The sequence below is a fragment of the Oncorhynchus masou genome, chromosome 25 (genome assembly GCF_036934945.1).
Source record: "Oncorhynchus masou masou isolate Uvic2021 chromosome 25, UVic_Omas_1.1, whole genome shotgun sequence".
Taxonomy (NCBI): Eukaryota; Metazoa; Chordata; class Actinopteri; order Salmoniformes; family Salmonidae; genus Oncorhynchus; species Oncorhynchus masou.
The window spans coordinates 12,455,652-12,471,519 of NC_088236.1; the positions used below are offsets into that span (position 1 = coordinate 12,455,652).

The 15,868-nt window shown below is 50.5% G+C and overlaps 1 protein-coding gene across 3 annotated transcripts in view; it reads left to right on the forward strand.

Annotated features, from left to right (window-relative positions):
- LOC135513789 (serine/threonine-protein kinase TAO3-like) overlaps positions 1–15,868 on the forward strand; it is a 164,010-nt gene that overhangs the window by 53,165 nt on the left and 94,977 nt on the right. Inside the window, exon 2 of one of the 3 annotated variants that reach the window (XM_064936719.1) lies at positions 4,914–4,964. The exons of the other annotated variants lie outside the window; for them this stretch is intronic. The gene's annotated coding sequence lies outside the window, so the exon portion shown is untranslated. The remainder of the gene's footprint in view (positions 1–4,913; positions 4,965–15,868) is intronic. 3 annotated transcript variants of the gene reach the window in all.

Here is a 15,868-nt window from a genome sequence, read left to right on the forward strand (position 1 = left end):
ATCCTCCCCTCTCTCACTCCCCTGCTCCCCTCCTCTCTCACTCCCCTGCTCCCCTCCTCTCACCCCCCTGCTCCCCTCCTCTTTCCTCCCCTCCTCTCTCCTCCCCTCCTCTATCACTCCCCTGCTCCCCTCCCCTCTCCTCCCCTCCTCTCCCTCCCCCTCCCTCCCCTCCCCCTCTCCTCCTCCCTCCCCTCCTCTCTCCTCCCATACTCCTTCCTCCCCTACTCCCTCCCTTACTCCCTCCCCTACTCCCCTACTCCCTCCTCCCCTACTCCCTTCTCCCCTACTCCCTCCTCCCCTACTCCCTCCTCTCCTACCCCCCGCTCCTCTACTCTCTTCCTCCCCCCTACTCCCCTCCTCCCTCTCCCCTGCTCCCCTCCTCTCCCCTACTCCCCTCCCCTCCTCCCCTCTCCCCTCCCCTCCTCTCCCCTACTCCCCCTCCCCTCTCCCCTACTCCCCTCCCCTCTCCTCCCCCCTCCCCTCCTCTCCCCCTCTATCCTCCCCCCCCTACTCCCCCTCCTCTATCCTCCCCTACTCCCCACTCTATCCTCCCCTACTCCCCACCTCTCTCCTCCCCTACTCCCCCACCTCCTCCTCCCCCTACTCCCCTACCTCTCTCCTCCCCTGCACCCCTCCTCTCTCCTCCCCTGCACCCCTCCTCTCTCCTCCCCTACTCACCACCTCTCTCCTCCCCTACTCCCCTCCTCTCTCCTCTCCTACTCCCCTCCTCTATCCTCCCCTACTCCCCTTCTCTCTCCTCTCCTACTCCCCTTCTCTCTCCTCTCCTACTCACCTCCTCTCTCCTCCCCTACTCACCTCCTCTCTCCTCCCCTACTCTCTCCTCTCCTACTCCCCTCCTTTCTCCTCTCCTACTCCCCTCCTTTCTCCTTTCCTACTCCCCTCCTTTCTCCTCTCCTACTCCCCATCCTTTCTCCTCTCCTACTCCCCATCCTCTCTCCTCTCCTACTCCCTCCCCCTCCTCTCCTTCTCTCCTCCTCCCTCTTCTCTCCCTCTCCTTCTCTCCTCCTCTCTCCTCTCCTCTCTTCCCCTCCACTCTCCTCTCCTTCTCTCCTCCTCTCTCCTCTCCTTCTCCTACTCCTCTCTTACTCCCCTCCTCTCCCCTCTCCTACTCCCCTCCTCTCCCCTCTCCCCTCTCCTACTCCCCTCCTCGCCCCTCTCCTACTCCCCTCTTCGCCCCTCTCCCCTACTCCACTCCTCTCCCCCCTCTCCCCTACTCCCCTTCTCACCTTCTCCCCCTAATCCCCTTCTCACCTCCTCCCCCTCCACCCCCCTCTCTCTCCTCCCATACTCACCTCCTCTCTCCCTCTCCAACTCCCCTTCTCCCTCTCCTCTCCACTCCCCTCCTCTCTCTCCCATACTCCCCTCCTCTCTCCTCTCCAACTCCCCTCCTCTCTCCTCTCCTACTCCCCTCCTCTCTCCTCTCCTACTCCCATCCTCTCTCTCTCCTACTCCCCTCCTCTCTCCTCTCTACTCCCCTCCTCTCTCTCCTACTCCCCTCCTCTCTCCTCCTACTCCCTCCTACTCTCCTCACCTACTCCCCTCCTACTCTCCTCTCCTACTCCCCTCCCATCCTCTCCCCTCTCCTACTCCCCTCCTCTCCCCTCCTCTCCCCTATTCCCCTCCTCTCCCCTATTCCCCTCCTCTCAGTCCCCTATTCCCCTCCTCCCCTCCTCTCTCACTCCCCTACTCCCCTCCTCTCACTCCCCTACTCCCCTCCTCTCTCACTCCCCTACTCCCCTCCTCTCTCACTCCCCTACTCCCATACTTCCCTCCTCCCTACTCCCCTACACCCCCTCCTCTCTCCTCTCCCTACACCCCTCCTCTCTCCTCTCCTACTCCCCTCCTCTCCTACTCCCTCCTCTCTCCTCTCCTACTCCCCTCCTCTCTCTCTCTCCTACTCCCCTCCTCTCTGCTCTCCTACTCCCCTCCTCTCTGCTCTCCTACTCCCCTCCTACTCTCCTACTCCCCTCCTACTCTCCTCTCCTACTCCCCTCCTCTCCCTCTCCTACTCCCCCTCCTACTCTCCTCTCTTACACCCCTCCTCTCCCTCTCCTACTCCCCTCCCCTCTCAATCTCCTCCCCCTCTCCTCTCCTCCCCCTCCTCCCCCTCCTCTCCTACTCCCCCTCCTCCCCTCCTCTCTCCTCTCCTACTCCCCTCCTCTCTCACTCCCCCTCCTCCCCTCCTCTCTCAATCCCCTCCTCCTCCCCTCCTCTCTCCTCTCCTCCTCTCTCCTCCCATACTCCTCTCTTTCCTCACCTCCCCTACTCCTTTCTCTCTCCTCACCATCTATCCTTTCTCAATTCAGTTCAAGGGGCTTTATTGGCATGGAAAACATGTTAACATTGCCAAAGCAAGTGAGGTAATTATGAACAGTAAATATTACACTCACAGAAGTTCCAAAAGAATAAAGACATGATAAATGTCACATTATTTATATATACAGTGTTGTAACTATGAATAAATGGTTAAAGTACAAAAGGGAAAATAAATCAACATAAATATGGGTTGTATTTACAATGGTGGTTGTTCTTCACTGGTTGCCCTTTTCTCGTGGCAACAGGTCACAAATCTTGCTGCTGTGATGTCACACTGTGGAATTTCACCCAGTAGATATGGGAGTTTATCAAAATTGGGTTTGTTTTCGAATTCTTTGTTAATCTGTGTAATCTGAGGGAAATATGTGTCTCTTATACGGTCATACATTAGGCAGGAGGTTAGGAAGTGCAGCTCAGTTTCCACCTCATTTTCTTGGCAGTGTGAACATAGCCTGTCTTCTCTTGAGAGCCATGTCTGCCTACGGCGACCTTTCTCAAACGCAAGGCTATGCTCACAGTACATAGTCAAAGCTTTCCCTAATTTTGGGTCAGTCACAGTGGACAGGTATTCTGCCACAATATACTCTCTGTTTAGGGCCAAATAACATTCCAGTTTGCTCCTCCAACCTCTCTCACTCTCACTTTTCCTTCTCCCATCCTCCCTCTTCTCCCTTCTCCCCTTCCCCTCTCTCCCTCCTCTCCCTTCTCCCTCTCCCTTCCTCTCTCTCCCTCTCTCCCTCTCCCCTTCCCCTCTCTCTCTCTCCCCTTCTCCCTCTCCCTTCCTCTCTCCCTTCTCCCTCTCCCCTTCCCACCTCCTCTCCTCCCTCTCCCTTCTCTCTCTCTCTCTCTCTCCCTACCCCTCTCTCTCTCTCTCCCCTCCCTCTCCCCTCTCCCCCCCCTCCCCCTCTCTCTCCCTCCCTCTCCATCTCTCCCTTCTCCCTCCCCCCTCCCTTCCTCTTTCCCTTCTCCCTCTCCCTTCCTCTTTCCCTCTCCCTTCCTCTCTCCCTTCTCCCCTCTCCCTCCCCCCTTCCCCCTTCCCCTCTCTCTCCCTCCCCTTCCCCTCTCTCTCCCCTCCCTCCCCCTTCCCCTTCCCCTCCTTCCTCTCCCCCTCTCCCTCCCCCTCCCTCCTCTCTCCTTCCCTCACCCTCCATCCCTTCCCCCTCTCTCTCTCTCTCTCTCCCCTTCCCCCCTCTCTCTCTCCTCCCCTCTCTCTCGCTCTCCTTCCCCTCTCTCTCTCTCTCTCCTTCCCCTCGCTCTTTCTCTCCCCACTTCCCCCTCCCTCCCTCTCCCTCCCTCCTCCCTCCCCACCTCCTCTCTCTCCCCTCCCCTTGCCCTCTCCTTCCTCTTCCCCTCTCCCTCCGTCCTCTCTCCCTCCCTCCCTTCCCCTCTCTCTCTCTCTCAATTCAATTCAAGGGCTTTATTGGCATGGGAAACATGTGTTAACATTGCCAAAGCAAGTGAGGTAGATAATATATAAAGTGAAATAAACAATAAAAATTAACAGTAGACATCACACATACAGAAGTTTCAAAACAATAAAGACATTACAAATGTCATATTATATATATATATATAGTGTTTTAACAATGTACAAATGGTAAAGGACACAAGATAAAATAAATAAGCATAGATATGGGTTATATTTACAATGGTGCGTGTTCTACACTGGTTGCCCTTTTCTCGTGGCAACAGGTCACAAATCTTGCTGCTTTGATGGCACACTGTGGAATTTCACCCAGTAGATATGGGAGTTTTTCAAAATTGGATTTGTTTTCGAATTCTTTGTGGATCTGTGTAATCTGAGGGAAATATGTCTCTCTAATATGGTCATACATTGGGCAGGAGGGTAGGAAGTGCAGCTCAGTTTCCACCTCATTTTGTGGGCAGTTAGCACATAGCCTGTCTTCTCTTGAGAGCCATGTCTGCCTACAGCGGCCTTTCTCAATAGCAAGGCTATGCTCGCTGAGTCTGTACATAGTCAAAGCTATGTATTCTGCCGCTGTGTACTCTCTGTGTAGGGCCAAATAGCATTCTAGTTTGCTCTGTTTTTTTGTTAATTCTTTCCAATGTGTCAAGTAATTATCTTTTTTGTTTTCTCATGATTTGGTTGGGTCTAATTGTGCTGCTGTCCTGGGACTCTGTAGGGTGTGTTTGTGAACAGAGCCCCAGGACCAGCTTGCTTAGGGACTCTTCTCCAGGTTCATCTCTCTGTAGGTGATGGCTTTGTTGTGGAAGGTTTGGGAATCGCTTCCTTTTAGGTGGTTATAGAATTTAACAGCTCTTTTCTGGATTTTGATAATTAGTGGGTATCGGCCTAATTCTGCTCTGCATGCATTATTTGGTGTTCTACGTTGTACATGGGGGATATTTTTGCAGAATTCTGCGTGCAGAGTCTCAATTTGGTGTTTGTCCCATTTTGTGAAGTCTTGGTTGGTGAGCGGACCCCAGACCTCACAACCATAAAGGGCAATTGGCTCTATGACTGATTCAAGTATTTTTAGCCAGATCCTAGTTGGTATGTTGAAATTTATGTTCCTTTTGATGGCATAGAATGCCCTTCTTGCCTTGTCTCTCAGATCGTTCACAGCTTTGTGGAAGTTACCTGTGGCGCTGATGTTTAGGCCAAGGTATGTATAGTTTTTTGTGTGCTCTAGGGCAACAGTGTCTAGATGGAATTTGTATTTGTGTATCTCTCTCTCTCTCCCTCCCCCTCTCCCCTCTCTCTCTCCCCTTCCCCCCCTCTCTCTCTCTCTCTCCCCCTTCCTCTCTCTCTCTCTCCCCTTCCCCTCTCTCTCTCTCTCCCCCCCTTCCCCCTCTCTCCCCTTCCACTCTCTCTCTCTCTCTCTCTCCCCCTCTCTCTCTCTCTCTCTCTCTCTCCCCCCTTCCTCCTCTCTCTCTCTCTCTCCCCTTCTCCCTCTCTCTCTCTTCCCCTTCTCCCTCTCTCTCTCCCTTCCCCCTCTCTCTCTCTCCCCTTCCCTCTCTCTCTCTCTCTCTCTCTCCCCTTCCCCCCTCTCTCTCTCTCCCCCCTTACCCCTCTCTTTCTCTCCCCACTTCCACTCTCTCCCTCCCTCCCCTCTCCCTCTCTCCCTTCCTCCCACTCTCCCTCCCTTCCCCTCCTCCCTCCCCCCTCCCTCTCCCTCCTCCCTCCCTCTCCCTCTTTTCTCTCCTTCCCCCTCCCTACACATACTGTCATGGGTACACACACGAACACACACTGTCATGGGTACACACACACACTGTCATGGGTACACACACACACTGTCATGGGTACACACACACACTGTCATGGGTACACACACACTGTCATGGGTACACACACACACTGTCATGGGTACACACACACTGTCATGGGTACACAAACACACTGTCATGGGTACACACACTGTCATGGGTACACACACACACTGTCATGGGTACACAAACACACTGTCATGGGTACACACACACACTGTCATGGGTACACACATGCACACTTTCATGGACACACACACACGGTCATGGGTACACACACACTGTCATGGACACACACACACACTGTCATGGGTACACACACACTGTCATGGGTACACACGCTAATAATCAGACACTGAAGTACTCACACACATCAATGAGTGTCTGAAGGATGTCTGCACATGTACTCACAGTTTGTCCTGCACATAGATCACACACACACACACACACACACAGACACACGCACACACACAGCAATAACAGTGTCTGAAGGCCGTCTCTTGCCCTTGGCTACGAGGCGTTGCTGCTGTGATGTCACACTGTGGAATTTCACCCAGTAGATATGGGAGTTTATCAAAATTGGGTTTGTTTTCAAATTCTTTGTTGATCTGTGTAATCTGAGGGAACTATGTGTCTCTAATACGGTCATACATTGGGCAGGAGGTTAGGAAGTGCAGCTCAGTTTCCACCTCATTTTGTGGGCAGTGTGAACATAGCCTGTCTTCTCTTGAGAGCCATGTCTGCCTACGGTGGCCTTTCTCAATAGCAAGGCTATGCTCACAGTACATAGTCAAAGATTTCCCTAATTTTGGGTCAATCACAGTGGTCAGGTATTCTGCCACATTGTACTCTCTGTTTAGGGCCAAATAACATTCCAGTTTGCTCCTACCTCCCTCCCTCCCTCCTACCTCCCTCTCTCACTCTCCCTTTTCCCTCTCCCTTCCTCTCTCCCTTCTCCCTCTCCCTTCCTCTTTCCCTCTCCCTTCCTCTCTCCCTCCCCTTCCCCTCTCTCTCCCTCTCCCTTCCTCTTTCCCTCTCCCTTCCCCTCTCTCTCTCCCTTCCTCTTTCCCTCTCCCTTCCTCTTTCCCTCTTCCTTCTCCCTCTCTCTCTCCCTCCCCTTCCCCTCTCCCTTCCTCTTTCCCTCTCTCTTCCTCTTTCCCTCTTCCTTCTCCCTCTCCATTCCTCTCTCCCTTCTCCCTCTCCCTTCTCCCTCTCCCTTCCTCTTTCTCCCCTCCCCTTCCCTCCCTCTCTCTCTCTTCCTCCCCTTCCCCTCTCCCTTCCTCTCTCCCTTCTCCCTCTCCCTTCCTCTTTCCCTCTCCCTCCCCTTCCCCTCTCCCTTCTCCCTCTCACTTCCTCTTTCCCTCTCCCTTCCTCTTTCCTTCTCCCTTCCTCTCTACCTCCCTTCCCTTTCTCTCTCTCTCCCTCCCCTTCACCTCTCCTTCCTCTCCCTCCCTCCTCTCTCCCTCCCTCTCCCTCTTTTCTCTCCTCCCCCCTCCCGCCACATCCTGTCATGGGTACACACACGCACACACACTGTCATGGGTACACACACACACTGTCATGGATACACACACGCACACACACTGTCATGGGTACACACACGCACACTGTCATGGGTACACACACACACTGTCATGGTTACACACACCTGCCTACAGACAAAAAATTTAAAAAGAAGCTCCCACGCTGAGGTCTGTCCAACGCTGGTCTGACCAAGCTGACTCCACACTCCAAGACTGCTTCCATCACGTGGAGTGGGACATGTTTCGTATTGCGTCAGATAACAACATTGACGAATACGCTGATTCGGTGTGCGAGTTCATTAGAACGTGCGTTGAAGATGTCATTCCCATAGCAACGATTAAAACATTCCCTAACCAGAAACCGTGGATTGATGGAAGCATTCGCGTGAAACTGAAAGCGCGAACCACTGCTTTCAATCAGGGCAAGGTGTCTGGTAACATGACTGAATACAAACAGTTCAGCTATTCCCTCCGTAAGGCTATCAAACAAGCTAAGCGTCAGTACAGAGACAAAGTAGAATCTCAATTCAACGGCTCAGACACAAGAGGCATGTGGCAGGGTCTACAGTCAATCACGGACTACAGGAAGAAATCCAGCCCAGTCACGGACCAGGATGTCTTGCTCCCAGGCAGACTAAATAACTTTTTTGCCCGGTTTGAGGACAATACAGTGCCACTGACACGGCCTGCAACGGAAACATGCGGTCTCTCCTTCACTGCAGCCGAGGTGAGTAAAACATTTAAACGTGTTAACCCTCGCAAGGCTGCAGGCCCAGACGGCATCCCCAGCCGCGCCCTCAGAGCATGCGCAGACCAGCTGGCTGGTGTGTTTACGGACATATTCAATCAATCCCTATACCAGTCTGCTGTTCCCACATGCTTCAAGAGGGCCACCATTGTTGCTGTTTCCAAGAAAGCGAAGGTAACTGAGCTAAACGACAACCGCCCCTTAGCACTCACTTCCATCATCATGAAGTGCTTTGAGAGACTAGTCAAGGACCATATCACCTCCACCCTACCTGACACCCTAAACCACCTCCAATTTGCTTACCGCCCAAATAGGTCCACAGACGATGCAATCTCAACCACACTGCACACTGCCCTAACCCATCTGGACAAGAGGAATACCTATGTGAGAATGCTGTTCATTGACTACAGCTCGGCATTCAACACCATAGTACCCTCCAAGCTCGTCATCAAGCTCGAGACCCTGGGTCTCGACCCCGCCCTGTGCAACTGGGTACTGGACTTCCTGACGGGCCGCCCCCAGGTGGTGAGGGTAGGTAACAACATTTCTCCCCGCTGATCCTCAACACTGGGGCCCCACAAGGGTGCGTTCTGAGCCCTCTCCTGTACCCCCTGTTCACCCACGACTTCGTGGCCACGCACGCCTCCAACTCAATCATCAAGTTTGCGGACGACACAATAGTGGTAGGCTTGATTACCAACAACGACGAGACGGCCTACAGGGAGGAGGTGAGGGCCCTCGGAGTGTGGTGTCAGGAAAATAACCTCACACTCAACGTCAACAAAACTAAGGAGATGATTGTGGACTTCAGGAAACAGCAGAGGGAACACCCCCCTATCCACATCGATGGAACAGTAGTGGAGAGAGTAGCAAGTTTTAAGTTCCTCAGCATACACATCACAGACAAACTGAATTGGTCCACTCACACAGACAGCATCGTGAAGAAGGCGCAGCAGCGCCTCTTCAACCTCCGGAGGCTGAAGAAATTCGGCTTGTCACCAAAAGCACTCACAAACTTCTACAGATGCACAATCGAGAGCATCCTGGTGGGCTGTATCACCGCCTGGTATGGCAACTGCTCCGCCCTCAACCGTAAGGCTCTCCAGAGGGTAGTGAGGTCTGCACAACGCATCACCGGGGGCAAACTACCTTCCCTCCAGGACACCTACACCACCCGATGTTACAGGAAGGCCATAAAGATCATCAAGGACATCAACCACCCGAGCCACTGCCTGTTCACCCCGCTATCATCCAGAAGGCGAGGTCAGTACAGGTGCATCAAAGCTGGGACCGAGAGACTGAAAAACAGCTTCTATCTCAAGGCCATCAGACTGTTAAACAGCCACCACTAACATTGAGTGGCTGCTGCCAACACACTGACACTGACTCAACTCCAGGCACTTTAATAATGGGAATTGATGGGAAATGATGTAAATATATCACTAGCCACTTTAAACAATGCTACCTTATATAATGTTACTTACCCTACATTATTCTTCTCATATGCATACGTATATACTGTACTCTATATCATCGGCTGCATCCTTATGTAATACATGTATCACTAGCCACTTTAACTATGCCACTTTGTTTACATACTCATCTCATATGTATATACTGTACTCGATACCATCTACTGTATCTTGCCTATGCTGCTCTGTACCATCACTCATTCATATATCCGTATGTACATATTCTTTATCCCCTTACACTGTGTATAAGACAGTAGTTTAGGAATTGTTAGTTAGATTACTTGTTGGTTATTACTGCATTGTCGGAACTAGAAGCACAAGCATTTCGCTACACTCGCATTAACATCTGCTAACCATGTGTATGTGACAAATAAAATTTGATTTGATTTGACACACACTGTCATGGGTACACACACACACTGTCATGGGTACATACACACACTGTCATGGGTACACAAACACACTGTCATGGGTACACAAACACACTGTCATGGGTACACACACACACTGTCATGGGTACACACACACACTGTCATGGGTACACACACACACTGTCATGGGTACACACACACTGTCATGGTTACACACACACACACACTGTCATGGACACACACACTGTTATGGGTACACACACTAATAATCACACACTGACGTACTCACACACATCAATGAGTGTCTGAAGGATGTCTGCACATGTACTCCCAGTTTGTCCTGCACATAGATCACACACACACACACACACACACACACACACACACACACACACACACACACACACACACACACACACACACACACACACACACACACACACACACACACACACACACACACAGCAATAACAATGTCTGAAGGCCGTCTCTTGCCCTTGGCTACGAGGCGTTGCTGCTGTGATGTCACACTGTGGAATTCCACCCAGTAGATATGGGAGTTTATCAAAATTGGGTTTGTTTTCGAATTCTTTGTTGATCTGTGTAATCTGAGGGAAATATGTGTCTCTAATATGGTCATACATTGGGCAGGAGGTTAGAAAGTGCAGCTCAGTTTCCACCTCATTTTGTGGGCAGTGTGAACATAGCCTGTCTTCTCTTGAGAGCCATGTCTGCCTACGGTGGCCTTTCTCAATAGCAAGGCTATGCTCACAGTACATAGTCAAAGCTTTCCCTAATTTTGGGTCAGTCACAGTGGACAGGTATTCTGCCACTATGTACTCTCTGTTTAGGGCCAAATAACATTCCAGTTTGCTCCTCCTACCTCCCTCCCTTCCTCCTACCTCCCACTCTCGCTTTTCCTTCTCCCTTCCTCTCTCCATTCTCCCTCTCCCTTCCTCTCTCCATTCTCCCTCTCCCTTCCTCTCTCCCTTCCCATCTCCCTCTCCCTTCCTCTCTCCCTCTCCCCCTTCTCCCTCCCTCTCCCCCTTCTCCCTCCCCATCTCCCTTCCTCTCTCCCTTCCCCCTCTCCCTCCCTCCCTTCCTCTCTCCCTCTCCCCCTTCTCCCTCCTCTCCCTTCCCATCTCTCCCTCTCCCTTCTCCCTTCCTCTCCCCCTTCCCATCTCCCTCTCCCTTCCTCTCTCCCTCTCCCCTTCTCCCTCCATCTCCCTTCCTCTCTCCCTCCCCCCCTCCCTCCCCCTTCCCTCCCTTTCCCTCTCTCCCTCCCTCCTCCCTCCCTCCCCCCTCCCTCCCTCCCTCCCCTCTCTCCCTCTCCCCGCTCTCCCTCCTTCCCCCTCTCTCGCTCTCTCCCTCCTTCCCCCTCTCTCCCTCTCTCCTCCTTCCCCCTCTCTCCCTCCCTCCCCCCTCTCCCCTCTCTCCCCCTCTCTCCCCCTCTCTTCCCTCCTCTCTCCTCTCCCTCTCTCCCCCTCTCTCTCCCTCCCTCCCCCTCTCTCCCTCCCTCTTTCCCCCTCTCTCTCTCGCTCTTTCCCCTCTCTCTCTCCCTCTCTCTTTTCTCTCCTCCCCCTGCCCTACACATACTGTCATGGGTACACACACACACACTGTCATGGGTACACACACACACACACACACACACACACACACTCATGGGTACACACACACACACTGTCATGGGTACACACACACACACACTGTCATGGGAACACATACACACTGTCATGGGTACATGGGTACACACTGTCATGGGTACACACACACTGTCATGGGTACACACACACTGTCATGGGTTCACATACTGACGTACTCACACACATCAATGAGTGTCTGAAGGATGTCTGCACATGTACTCACAGTTTGTCCTGCACATAGATCACTCACACACTCTCACATACACAGTCTAATACACACACACACGCACACATGCGCACACATGCGCACACACACACACACACACACACACACACACACACACACACACACACACACACACACACACACACACACACACACACACACAGCAATAACAGTGTCTGAAGGCCGTCTCCTGCCCTTGGCTACGAGGCGTTCTCTGACCTAGCACTGTTAGTCACATCACACACAAAATATAGGACCCCCTTTCTCCCCCTCCTTCTCTCTGTCAACCTCTGGCCAATCTCTACTCCTCTTCTCTCGCTCTCTCTCTCTCCCTGCATCTCTCTCTCTCCCTGCATCTCTCTCTCTCCCTGCATCTCTCTCTCTCCCTGCATCTCTCTCTCTCCCTGCATCTCTCTCTTTCTCTCTCTCTTTCTCTCTCTCTCTCTGCCTATCTCTCTCTGCCTCTCTCTCTCTGGCTCTCTCTCTCTTCTCTCTGCCTGCCTCTCTACCTGCCTCTGCCAGCCTCTCTCTCTCTATCTCTGACTCCTCTCTCTCTCTCTCTCTCTCTCTCTCTCTCTGACTCCTCTCTCTCTCTCTGCCTCATCTCATTCTGAAGGAGGGAGGACAAGAAGGCAAGACTTGAGAGCTCAACTTTCCCAAGGCTCCTGCCTTCTGCATCACTTTCAGTTATAAATCATGTAGCGACACTCACAAGAAGCAAAATACATTTAGGTCCTCTTTTTGTCCTTTATTATTCAAACGGTGGCTTGTTATACCTGATCTGAGGACTGTGGTTTCTAGAGGGAGGATTGTCTGAACTCCCATATCTACTGGGTGAAATACCACAGTGTACAATCAGAGCAGCAAGATTCACAACCAGTGAAGAACAAACATTGTAAATACAACCCAATTTTTTTTCTTCCATTTTGTACTTGAACTATTTTCACATCGTTATAACACAGTATAGTAAATAGCCATACTATGGCATTTGAGATGTGTCTATTCCTTTGAAGCCTGTGATTGGCATGTTTATTTTTTGTTGTTTATTTCACTTCTGTTTATCTATTTCACTTGCTTTGGCAATGTTTCCAATGCCAAAAAGCCCATTGAATTGAATTTATATGAGACCTATGATATCTAGAAGAGAGAGATGTGAGGATTGTGTTATCTAAAGGAGAGAGAGAGATGAGGCCTGTGTTACCTAGAGGAGAGAGAGATGTGAGGCCTGTGTTACCTAGAGAGAGAGATGTGAGGATTGTGTTATCTAGAGAGAGAGATGTGAGGCTTGTGTTATCTAAAGGAGAGAGAGAGATGTGAGGCTTGTGTTATCTAGAGGAGAGAGAGAGAGATGTGAGGCCTGTGTTACCTAGAGAGAGAGAGAGATGTGAGGCTTGTGTTATCTAGAGGAGAGAGAGAGAGATGTGAGGCCTGTGTTACCTAGAGAGAGAGAGAGATGTGAGGCCTGTGTTACCTAGAGAGAGAGATGTGAGGATTGTGTTATCTAGAGAGAGAGATGTGAGGATTGTGTTATCTAGAGAGAGAGATGTGAGGCCTGTGTTATCTAGAGAGAGAGATGTGAGGATTGTGTTATCTAGAGGAGAGAGAGAGATGTGAGGCCTGTGTTACCTAGAGAGAGAGATGTGAGGATTGTGTTATCTAGAGGAGAGAGAGAGATGTGAGGCCTGTGTTATCTAGAGAGAGAGATGTGAGGATTGTGTTATCTAGAGAGAGAGATGTGAGGCCTGTGTTACCTAGAGAGAGAGATGTGAGGATTGTGTTATCTAGAGGAGAGAGAGAGATGTGAGGCCTGTGTTACCTAGAGAGAGAGATGTGAGGATTGTGTTATCTAGAGGAGAGAGAGAGAGATGTGAGGCCTGTGTTACCTAGAGAGAGAGATGTGAGGATTGTGTTATCTAGAGGAGAGAGAGGGAGATGTGAGGATTGTGTTATCTAGAGGAGAGCGAGAGATGTGAGGCCTGTGTTACCTAGAGAGAGAGATGTGAGGATTGTGTTATCTAAAGGAGAGAGAGAGAGATGTGAGGATTGTGTTATCTAGAGAGAGAGATGTGAGGATTGTGTTATCTAGAGGAGAGAGAGAGAGATGTGAGGCCTGTGTTACCTAGAGCAGAGAGAGAGATGTGAGGATTGTGTTATCTAGAGGAGAGAGAGAGATGTGAGGCCTGTGTTACCTAGAGAGAGAGATGTGAGGATTGTGTTATCTAAAGGAGAGAGAGAGATGTGAGGCCTGTGTTACCTAGAGCAGAGAGAGAGATGTGAGGCCTGTGTTACCTAGAGAGAGAGATGTGAGGATTGTGTTATCTAAAGGAGAGAGAGAGAGATGTGAGGCCTGTGTTACCTAGAGCAGAGAGAGATGTGAGGCCTGTGTTACCTAGAGAGAGATGTGAGGATTGTGTTATCTAGAGAGATGTGAGGCTTGTGTTATCTAAAGGAGAGAGAGAGATGTGAGGCTTGTGTTATCTAGAGGAGAGAGAGAGAGATGTGAGGCCTGTGTTACCTAGAGAGAGAGATGTGAGGATTGTGTTATCTAAAGGAGAGAGAGAGAGAGATGTGAGGCCTGTGTTACCTAGAGCAGAGAGAGAGATGTGAGGCCTGTGTTACCTAGAGAGAGAGATGTGAGGATTGTGTTATCTAAAGGAGAGAGAGAGAGATGTGAGGATTGTGTTATCTAGAGAGAGAGATGTGAGGATTGTGTTATCTAGAGGAGAGAGAGAGAGATGTGAGGATTGTGTTATCTAGAGGAGAGAGAGATAGATGTGAGGATTGTGTTATCTAAAGGAGAGAGAGAGATGTGAGGCCTGTGTTACCTAGAGCAGAGAGAGAGATGTGAGGCCTGTGTTACCTAGAGAGAGAGATGTGAGGATTGTGTTATCTAGAGAGAGAGATGTGAGGCTTGTGTTATCTAAAGGAGAGAGAGAGATGTGAGGCTTGTGTTATCTAGAGGAGAGAGTGTTACCTAGAGAGAGATGTGAGGCCTTGTGTTATCTAGAGGAGAGAGAGAGATGTGAGGCCTGTGTTACCTAGAGAGAGAGATGTGAGGATTGTGTTATCTAGAGGAGAGAGAGATGTGAGGATTGTGTTATCTAGAGGAGAGCGAGAGATGTGAGGCCTGTGTTACCTAGAGAGAGAGATGTGAGGATTGTGTTATCTAAAGAGAGAGAGAGAGATGTGAGGATTGTGTTATCTAGAGAGAGAGATGTGAGGATTGTGTTATCTAGAGGAGAGAGAGATGTGAGGCCTGTGTTACCTAGAGCAGAGAGAGATGTGAGGATTGTGTTATCTAGAGGAGAGAGAGAGATGTGAGGCCTGTGTTACCTAGAGAGAGAGATGTGAGGATTGTGTTATCTAAAGGAGAGAGAGAGATGTGAGGCCTGTGTTACCTAGAGCAGAGAGAGATGAGGCCTGTGTTACCTAGAGAGAGAGATGTGAGGATTGTGTTATCTAAAGGAGAGAGAGAGAGATGTGAGGCCTGTGTTACCTAGAGCAGAGAGAGAGATGTGAGGCCTGTGTTACCTAGAGAGAGAGATGTAGGATTGTGTTATCTAGAGGAGAGATGTGAGGCTTGTGTTATCTAAAGGAGATGTGAGGCTTGTGTTATCTAGAGGAGAGAGAGAGAGATGATGTGTTACCTAGAGAGAGATGTGTTGTGTTATCTAAAGGAGAGAGAGAGAGATGTGAGGCCTGTGTTACCTAGAGCAGAGAGAGATGTGAGGCCTGTGTTACCTAGAGAGAGATGTGAGGATTGTGTTATCTAAAGGAGAGAGAGAGATGTGAGGCTTGTGTTATCTAGAGAGAGAGATGTTTGTGTTATCTAGAGGAGAGAGAGAGATGTGAGGATTGTGTTATCTAGAGGAGAGAGAGATAGATGTGAGGATTGTGTTATCTAAAGGAGAGAGAGAGAGATGTGAGGCCTGTGTTACCTAGAGCAGAGAGAGATGTGAGGCCTGTGTTACCTAGAGAGAGATGTGAGGATTGTGTTATCTAGAGAGAGAGATGTGAGGCTTGTGTTATCTAAAGGATTGTGTTATCTAGAGGAGAGAGAGAGATGTGAGGCCTGTGTTACCTAGAGAGAGAGAGATGTGAGGCCTGTGTTACCTAGAGAGAGAGATGTGAGGATTGTGTTATCTAGAGAGAGAGATGTGAGGATTGTGTTATCTAGAGAGAGATGTGAGGCCTGTGTTATCTAGAGAGAGAGATGTGAGGATTGTGTTATCTAGAGGAGTGAGGCCTGTGTTATCTAGAGAGAGAGATGAGGATTGTGTTATCTAGAGAGAGATGTGAGGCCTGTGTTACCTA